This window comes from Pinus tabuliformis, chromosome J, assembly GCF_031772625.1.
Source record: "Pinus tabuliformis cultivar Carrire ecotype Pingquan chromosome J, CPIR1, whole genome shotgun sequence".
Classification (NCBI taxonomy): Eukaryota; Viridiplantae; Streptophyta; class Pinopsida; order Pinales; family Pinaceae; genus Pinus; species Pinus tabuliformis.
The window spans coordinates 1249986234-1249996583 of record NC_142295.1 but is presented as its reverse complement, the minus strand read 5'-3'; the positions used below and the strand labels follow the sequence as shown (position 1 = coordinate 1249996583).

The following is a 10350-nucleotide window of genomic DNA, read 5'->3' as shown; positions in this document are numbered from 1 at the left end:
GATGATAGCTATTATGAGATAAGACCATAGTTGTTTAAGAAATTGCTGGTGTGAAATTTAAATTAAAGAAAAAGGGGTTATTTTTTTTTTGTGATTTATTACAAAAATTGATCTTCAGATTTATTGTTGAATAAATTTAGATCTTAAAAGTATAGTGATTGGTTTTTTTTAGTATATTCTAATTACTTGAAGTTTACTTTTAATAGTTAATATCTAATTTCTTTACATTGAATTCAAGTTTGAGTTTTTGTTATTCATGTTCCTAGATTTGATTTGCATGTTTTCTTAATTTGCAATACTAATAAATTTGATACATTTTGTTTTTCACACTTTCTAGATTATAGATAGAAAAAGTTCATGTTTGAAATAAATAAATAGATATCCTAGTGAAGAAAGATTCATTTTAATTTTTTAAAATTTTGAAAAAAATAACAATGTGTTAATCTTTATAAGATGTATATTCTCGAATCCTGCATTGAATTTTACATAGTCGAATTTCGAATTTGTATTGAATTCATTTGGTAACTATGGTTCAATGATAATTTTAATGTAATACTTACCAATCATTTCCTTATTTTTATAAAAATATATATATAATTCAATATGACATGTTCTTCATAAAAAAAATGATAAAATATAATAAATTCACTTAGAATGCAGAAGATATTTTTAATGATAAAATGTTAAGTATGTCCTTTATTTTTTTAAATTTTGTTTGCATTGAATTTTTTATATATGAGGATTACAAAATTTATGCCTTACGAAGTTTCCTTTACAACATCTGGTGCAATTGCTAGTTATGTATATTTTCATATTTAAATGGATATTTATGTATTTGATTTTCTCATTTCAACATTTAATTTTAAAAATATATATATATAAATTAAAATCATAAGCATTAAAATATTTAGTTACTTCTTGTCGACTAAAAATTAGTAATAAGTTCAACTAGAACATCACTTATTAAGATTGAGTGAGAATGACAATGCTAATGCTAGATAGGTAGCCCACTTGTCCAGTAAAGATAGAAATATATAAGTTCAATCACTAGTTAATAGGGTACAACAAGAGCATATAAATGTGAGAGCTAAACTACATAACATATAAATATGTATAATAACATCAAAACAATTTAAGTTGTAAGTGGTTTAATATAATAATATGGTATTGTATGCTCTAGAGTTATTTAATGGAAAATATAGTTTATTTGATAGAAAATATAGTTTTTTTAAATTTAAGACAATAGATAAGTTAGTAAGAGTTTCAAAGTAAAATGAATATTTATCAAATTATTTGAATTAGTCTATTTACGTGATAATTTTGTTTAATAATATTATAATTAAAACCAAATTCTAATTAATAAAATTATAACTAAAATTTAAATATCATTTTATGTAAAAATTAAACATTGTATTATGTTAAATTTAAAGATAAAAATTTCAAAAATTTAATATTTTTATCATTTAAAAAATAAAAATTATAAATATAAACCTATTTTAAAAAAAAATATAAAATTACATATATGAAATTTTCACATAAAGAATAATATATTATCATAACTATATTAATTATTCTATATTTAAGAATGATAGGATATAGAATAATTTAAATAGAATTTAATTATAATTATATTATATATTTTAATATTAATATTAATGTAAAAAATAAATTTATTTAATTAGAAATTCTTTTATTATATGAACTATTTAAATTCACAATAACATGTTTTATTATTATTATTTAAAATAATTAATAAATTAATAAATCAATATTTTTAATTTAAATCACATTAGTTATCTAAATTAATAATATTATAATTTTAATAATAAATTTTAAAAAATTAATAAATATAATAAAACTATAAATTTATTATATATTAATTAAATAAAAAAATCAAATTTACTATTTATATTTTTTAAATTTAAAATAATTTAATTTTTGAATTTTAATTTTCGTGATCCATTATAAATTAATTTTTTTATTTTTAGTAAAAATTACATCAGGGAAAAATTGAACCAATATGTTAACCAACAAATATGATTTATTATTACGATCAAATAAAAACACATACTATAACAAAAATTTAATTAAAAAATTATAAATAAAATATAAACAGCACTGAGAAACAAACAATATCTGAGTGCAAACTAAGTGTTGAAGTGGTGGAAAAGCATTATCACAACTGGAAGAATGATTTGTGTCATGCGTGGTGTGGGGATCAACTTCGTAATATGAAAGTCGTGGAAAGCATCGTAACAACTCTAAGTATGATGGTATGGGGAGTTGTTTATCCACGTGGAAGAATTGTTTGGACGACTAAAAGTGTGGTTAAAATAAAAGTGGTGAGAATTTTGGTAAAAAATCTTAAATTTTTTTGTAGAGGTAGTGTTTGATTTGTGTTTTTGATGGTAAAAATGGATTCTCATAAAAAAACGTTTGAGACACCTAAAATATTGAAATTTAACAACAATAACTTGAATTTACAAAAATCCTTGCTAAAATTTTTCTAAAAATAACCGAAATTTCCATAACTTTCAGGGCAATTCTTCCGCTAATTAAACTACCGCATGACTTATTATGCGTGCCCGGTACGGCCTGACGTATTATGCGTGCCCGCTTTTTGAGCGTGGTGGCCTACGCCCCCTCATCTTCCAAATAAACCGTCATTCGTTGGTCTCCTACAGCACAGGATAAAACATATTAGTTGAGTTAGTTATATGGATTTAAATAATACTCACAATATGAAAAGATAGTAAGAAGGATACTATTATCATAGGAGTTTACTTTAATACAGAGGTTTAAGTTATATAAAATGGTGCACTCATTTAAAAGATATATTATTTAAATGTCTTTGAATGGTTATATTTTATTTGTTTTATTAAGAGATAAATTATTATGGAAGTATTGTTCGGTTATAAATAAATAAACAAATAAGGAATAACGTTATTTTGTTTATATATCTTAAAAATCCTATATCATAATTTTAAGAATAACTCAAGGGATTGTCTTTATAAACACTGTATTTATATATACTTAAGTCACTGTTTATTAGTCTTCAATATAATTCAAAATTATTCATAATTAAATACGAGTTCAGTAAACAGAACCTCTGGATATAATCAATTAGGTTAATCACCGGGAATTTAGAGATATCTGACAGAGCACAAATCTACGTCTTTGAACAGTGGTTAACCACCAGGAAATTAGAGATATTTGACAGAGTAGTGATAAGAGGTTAGTTGAGATAATTAAATTTAAATATCATTAATATAGTTAGTTAAGTTGTTGGTAAATGTTAATAGGTATTTATTTTGTTTGAGCAAATCACACATTGTGGAATGAAATAAGAATTATGAAGAGTGACTATTTTATAGGAAGGAGAAAAGAAAAACCAGTGATTTTTTTAATAATATGATAAATGGTTATGAATAATAATAAATTTATAATTAAATTAGGTAAATGTGAAACTATAATAATATGGTTTTTAATGATGTATTATTTATTGTTATGAGAAGATGGATTCCTTATATTTATTTATATGAGGTTTTATTTTATGCTTTTTTAGAATTGAATAAATTGGATAGTATATATATAATATGGTCAAAATCTTTATAAATATAATTAAAAAAAATATTATAATAAAAAACTATTACAAGACAAAGAATAGTTTACTAATGTACATATTTATCTGATAAACCATGTATACAAAAGTTATGGGTCAACTTTAATTTGAGAAAAAAAAAAGAATTACACATCTTATTGTAAAATGGACCATTTTTGAAATTAAAATTTACTTATATATTAATTTCTTCATCTAATTATAATATGAACTTATTAGAATTGGAATAATCTCAAATCCATAGGAAGGTATCCAAGTTAACTTGAGAAAAAAAAAGAATTACACATCTTATTGTAAAATGGACCTTTTGTTAAATAAAATTTGCTTATAGATTAATTTCCTCATTTAATTAGAATATGCACTTATTAGAATTGAAATAATCTCAAATCCTAGGAAATTGGTGGACAAGAGTCATGTGGCACAAATCTAATCTTTTTAATTTGTTAAAAGTCAATGCAACCTAACAAACTCTGTTCCACTATAGTCATTGATAAATATTGCTCAGCATATTCCCTTGAGAATCAATCTAAGTCATAAATAAAAAAAAAAATAAAAAAAATCAACAAATCCTCATCCACCTTAAGTTGTAATAAAATCAATCAAAAAATCAACAAATCCTCATCCACCTTAAGCTATAATAAAAAACCTTAACCAACAAAATATAACTTTTTTTTCATTTATAATAAAATAATTAAACAAACATAAAATATACAAACCTAACATAAATTTAAAAACACAAAATATTTATTATTAAAAACTCCATCTATTAATTTATATTTATTTATAATGAAATAATTACACAAACATAACATGAATTTAGAGATAAATTTTTTTTTTATTACTGAAAGCTCCATACATTGATATATAGCTGAGACAATATCAATATAACAGCATCATTGATTCCAGATAATAATATTAAAATTTTGTAAAGAAATTGACCTACAAACTTTTGATAGAGAATTCCTATTAAAATAAAATAATAAAAAGACCAAAAGTAAACCACCTTGAGTGTCATAAACTTAAACTTCTTATTACTTTGGATAAAAAGAAAAGACTGAAGCATTGTTGTTATCGTTGATATATCAAAGTATCATTGTCCCGTGCGATGCTTGAAAGCTCAGTGAACAATAGTGAAACTGTAAAGAACGTGTAGGAATGAATTAACTAGGGACAATTGTGTGGCTTACTATTGCAACCAACATTTTGCCCTCACTGGGAACTCTGAATCACATCCTCCGCCAAATAAAATTTATTTTCCTACCATGCCATCTGCTTCCTCATTTTTCAATGTGCAGGACTGGTTACTGGACAAGACCAGTCCCTGTTTCGTGTTGCTCATGACCGTCAACCAAGACCGCCGGTGAGGAGGGCTGCGGGTTTGGGCGTCAAAACTAACCTGAGAATCCACGACATTACTCCCCAAATTATTGAGGTTGCCAGCATCACAATAATTATCATCAGGGGCAGGCAAGTTTAGGTCCAACAGCTTCACTCTTTCAGGCATCTGCTGCTGCTGCATAGGGGTGTCCCTGTTGCTAGAAAGGGCACTAACAGTATCAGAAGCTCCAGCATCACTCCGATGGCGTCTCTTGTGACCTCCCAAAGCCTGACCCGAAGAAAAGACTCTGTGACAGATTGAGCATTCATGGACCCTTGGAGTCTTCTTGCTTGAAAAGTCAGCAGCCTCATTTGTGCTCCTTTCATGCCTTGCTTTGACACAAGAATCCTTAGTCTCCTCTAGGGTCGCCTTCGCCTGTATCTGCGAGAAACAGCGCTTGACCTTATTGTGGCTAGACCTGTGGCCTCCTAGAGCCTGAGGGCCATCAAAAGACTTATTGCAAGTGGTGCATTTGTACATGGCCTTCTTACTCTCGCCATCACCATAAGGACCAGCGTTTCCAACAATTTTCTTAAATTTCTGTTTCTTCCTGATGCATTTCAAAAACTGGGAACCAGTGTTGGGATGCTTGAGGTCACCTGATCCAGTCTCCTTGGCCGCCGCTTGGAATTGTGGGTTTTGAGCAGCGTTTGCTACCCTTGCAAGAATTACAAGAGACTTTGCCATGGCCTTTTCTTCATTATTGGTTTCAGAAACAAAATGCTCATGGAGCGCATACCTGGGTTTCTTGCAGCCCCATCCCTCCATTCGCTTATTAAACCTGCTTGAATTTTCACCTGAGTGATCGGTTTCAATCTCAACTTCATTTTCACTTCTTTGTTTTTCTTCGTCTTGGGTTTCTTGTTTCTGTGATCGGGCATCACCACTATCTTGATGGATTCCAGAGTGGGACTTTCATGTGACCAAACAGCCCTTTCGATGAACTGAATTTTTTCCCATGCAGATCACCTGAAAATATGGAAGAATCGAGGGGTTTGGAATCGAACCCTTGACCCAACAGACACGAGGAGTCCCGATCTGGATCCCGCCCATTGCTCTTGGGATTCCTTCGCAGAGCATCCATTAGATTACTCCCATTACTACCCAATCCCTCATCATTATTCTCCTTCTCGATTGATATTCGATCCGAAGCTCTGGCCCTCTTCCGACATTCAGTTTCGGTGAGCGTGTCTGCAGCGATGAAGGCGGGCTCGGGGGAGTGGGCGTGGGCGTGGGCTTTCATGTGACCTCCAAGAGCTCTTCCTGAGACGAAGTTCTTGCTGCAAATCTTGCACAAGTAACTCGATGGGCGCTCTCCTTCTTGTTTCTTGAACATCCTAGAGGTGGGATATGATATATCCTCTGTGATCAAGCTGTAAACTCTATTGCACTTTCAATACTTAGCTTCCTATCTCCATACACAGAAAATCTAAATCAGTAAACCAGTGGACTGAGAATTTAAACAATCCACACTCGTTATAACTCTGAGCTTCTTCATGCAATCACGGACTGCAACTAAAGTAAATCCGAAAATCAAGAAATGCAAGCTGGCGATAGTTTAATTAAAATCAAGAAATGCAACCTGGTCACAGTTTAATTGGGACATAGGAGACGGAGATTAAATTGATTTCAGTAGTAAAATTCGCGCGGGTAACTTGAAGGTGAAGGAATCGCACGCAAGCAAAAGACAAAAATCCATCGAATTGTGAAGTGGAGTGTTGAAGTCGTGTTCTAATGGCTGTTGTTTCCGAAACTTATTCTGTATACACACCTCACCATTGCTTTCACCAGCTTTATCTTCTCGTCAAACCTCGAACCGTCTGCCACGTACACAGAATTGTGTTGACTTGGCAACACCTGCCCCGTGTCCTTACCTTTCTGCTTCAATCTGCGAAGCTCGTGCGGGTCCCACTTTGAAGAAGTGTTTTGAGTAATAGTGATTTATAAAAGGAACTTGTAACTGTGTGCCGACGAATAGTGATTTGTAAGCGAGTTAATAACTGTGTGCTGACTATTAGTGAGTTAATAACTGTGTGCCCACGGATGTGAGACTAATTACTACTGTAAAATCTCACTAAAAAAAATTATTTGGTTTATTTATTTTATTTAACTTATTTTCCGAAAAGAGTGTATTGTAATTTATTCGTTTTAGTGGTCAGCAACATTTTTTATTTTATTTTTAAATATGGTTTTCTAATATAATTATTTTTTATTTTTTATATAACAAAATTTCAATAACTATCATTTTTAAAAAAATTAATACGCTTTTATTTTTAAATATGGTTTTCTAATATATTTATTTATTATTTTTTATATAACAAAATTTCAATAACTATCATTTTTAAAAAAATTAATACGCTTATATGAGATATAAAAGGGATTTATGGGTCTCATTTGCCAATGTGGGTTTTCTTATTCTAATTTTTATGTCATTGCCAAATGACATATAGTATTAAGATTGTTATATTATTTTGGTTGATATAAAAAAATTTCTGATTTTTAAGGATGTAGTTTAATTTATAGACGAAATAATTTTTTTCATGATATTTTTTTAATTAATTTTAATCAAAATCCAACAAAGTTTTTAAAAATTTTGAGTTTAAATTGTTTAATCTGCATAATTCAAGTGCCCCAAGGGTTTTTCAAGTGTTGAATCTATTTATGCATTCAAAAATGTATTTTAAACAACAAAAAATCTTCAAATTGTATTGCCGAATTTTGGTAAATTCCGGTGAAAAAGGTTATTTGGTCTATAAGTTAGACTACGTTGATTTCTAATCTTTATATTAGAGTTTGGTATAGTTTGAGGTTTTTAAGGTAGTGATGTATGCTCGCAACCTGCTTCAATTCTTTTTTCCTGAATTAAGCTACGTGCGGCACTGACAAAATGCTTCAACATATTAGTTTCCTTATCATTTTCCAGACTCTGCTTACTTAATTCATCTTTCATTTTTTATAATAGTTTAAGTGCGGAATTACTTAAACAACATTCACGACATTCACAAATGCAAGAGACACATATTCATGTAAATATCAAATATATAATATTCCTGTAGTTTTTACAATTGCTCGGTAGATAAACTCAACTGGTTTTATAAATTTACACAAAAAATGGGTGAGTTGCTCGATCGATCGGCCTACTGCACCACCGTGTAGCCTTGCCCATGCCCCGTCGGGCTACAACTTTGTCACAATACCCGCGTATAGGCTTGCCCAACCTACGTCCATGCTACACGGTGTCCACCCACGCGCAGACCCGCCGAGCTCGCAGTCTTGTTGCACGACTGTCACCCGAACTCTGCGATGGGTCGACCCGCCCAACCTGTGATCACCCTCACCTTTGTCCATGCTTTGCTTCGTTATCTCCTCTGCTCGACCTGTGGGCTCATTTCGCTCGTTCGGCTTCGCTCTTCTCCGCTTTACCCAAACACTTATGTGATTTGTCTTGCAGTTCAATTGTGTTCCTCCTTTGGTTCGATGCCTCTTGTGTATATATGCATGTTTGGACGTGGGGAGGGGGGCTTGGTTTAGTCCAGCCGACCCATCCTCACACCAACCCAACATTCTAACACGTCAGTTATACTAACTTGTCGACCTAGTGTGCGCCCAACTCGTCACCCCACTCACCCGCCTATAAGCCAACTCGTCATGTGCTCCCAACATTTTCGGTGTTGGCACCCCTCGTCTCGTCGGTTAAATGCATTCATCTCAGCTCGTCGATTAAACATGCCCTCCACTGCTCGTTGGATAAGTGTGCCCATCCACTCGTCAGTTATGTGCTCGTCCGCCCAACTCATCGGTTAAACGCGCCCCGTCAACTTGTTCACCAACTCGTCGATTAAATGTGCCTAGTGTGGGTGCCCGACTCGCCCAAGTACGACGGTGACTCGGGGGCCTGACATCCTCCCCCACCAAAAGTCATTGTCATCCTCGGCAGTTCGATTACTCTCATCAACTCAACGTCATACTCAACAATCTCTTTCTTCCATCTCCACAATGAATCCTCCATCTCCTATCGACTCTCCTTCGATGCATTCTTCCATTTAAGAAATAACCCCCATCGTGTTTATGCTCCCAACACCCATAGTCCGAAGATCCAGAATCTTCTCTAAAACAAGGTGTGGCTTGTCCACAATCATGGCTGGTCCCCTCGGTGGTTTTGTCTTATATGGATGATGTACATTAAGTCGAAATATCTTAAGCAGACTCATATGGAACACAGGATGTTTCGAACGCATGTGGTTCAAAAGCTCCAACTCATATGCAACTTTTTCAGCCCGCTCCTTTACTTGGAATGGCCCTTCATACTTCCTCGTCAAAGATCTCGCAATCCCTTTCAGTGGCTGAAACTGAGCTCTGGTGATCCTAAAAAAAACCATATCCCCAAAACTGAAGTGTGCATCCCATCCATCCTTATCTTCCCATTTCTTCATCCTCCTTGCAGCTTTGTGCAAGTTCACCCATGCCAAATCCAAGGTCTCCTCACATGCTGCCATAAATCTCTTTGCATGTGGACTCCTCATAAAACCTCTCGATAACATGGTGTGTGGAGCAACTGACACTTGTTCATTACCAACTCAAATGGACTATACCCGGTTGCGGAACTCTTCTGCATGTTGTAGCTAAACTGAGCCACATCTAAGAGTTTAAGCCAATTATTCTGATCAACTGTCACATAATGTCTCAAGTAGTCCTCCAGTAGTGCATTAATCTGTTTAGCTTGCCATCTGTTTGCGGATGGTAACTCGAACTTTGCAACAACTCTTTCCCAAGCAACTTGAACAAAGTGGTACAAAATCTGCCTATAAAACATGGATCTCGGTACGATACGATACTCAATGGCATTCCCCAATACTTCACAACATGTTTGAAGAACAACTTAGCAGTCTTCTCGGCTCCACATGGTATCTTCGTCGGAATGAAGACCACATACTTGGAAAAACGATCGACCACGACCGTAATCCCGCTATACCCATGTACCTGCGGTAACTAGGTGATGAAGTTCATCGAAACACTCATCCATGGTCTATCTAGAATTGGTAAAGGTTGCAACGATCCTCCCTTCTTCTGGTTATCCGATTTTTCCTACTGACAAATAATGCACGCATGCACATACTCCTCTACATCCTCCCGCATCTTCTCCCAAAAGAATGCTTTCTCCAACAATTCAAAAGAACAACATTGCCCTGGGTGGCTAGCCCATGGAGAATCATGGCACTCCTTTAAAAGATGCCTCCTAAGTCCCGATGACTTTGGAATGTATAATCGGTTCCCAAAGAATGAGAGTCCATCTCGTAGAAAAAACCTCTGTGTCTTTCCTTCCTTCACAATGCTCTGTGCTTGAGTATCTATC

At 33.0% G+C, this 10350-nt stretch overlaps 1 pseudogene; it reads right to left on the bottom strand.

Annotated features, from left to right (window-relative positions):
• Positions 1-4633: 4633 nt before the first annotated feature.
• Positions 4634-6590, bottom strand: LOC149231740 (uncharacterized; annotated as a pseudogene).
• Between the last annotated feature and the right edge of the window lie 3760 nt (positions 6591-10350).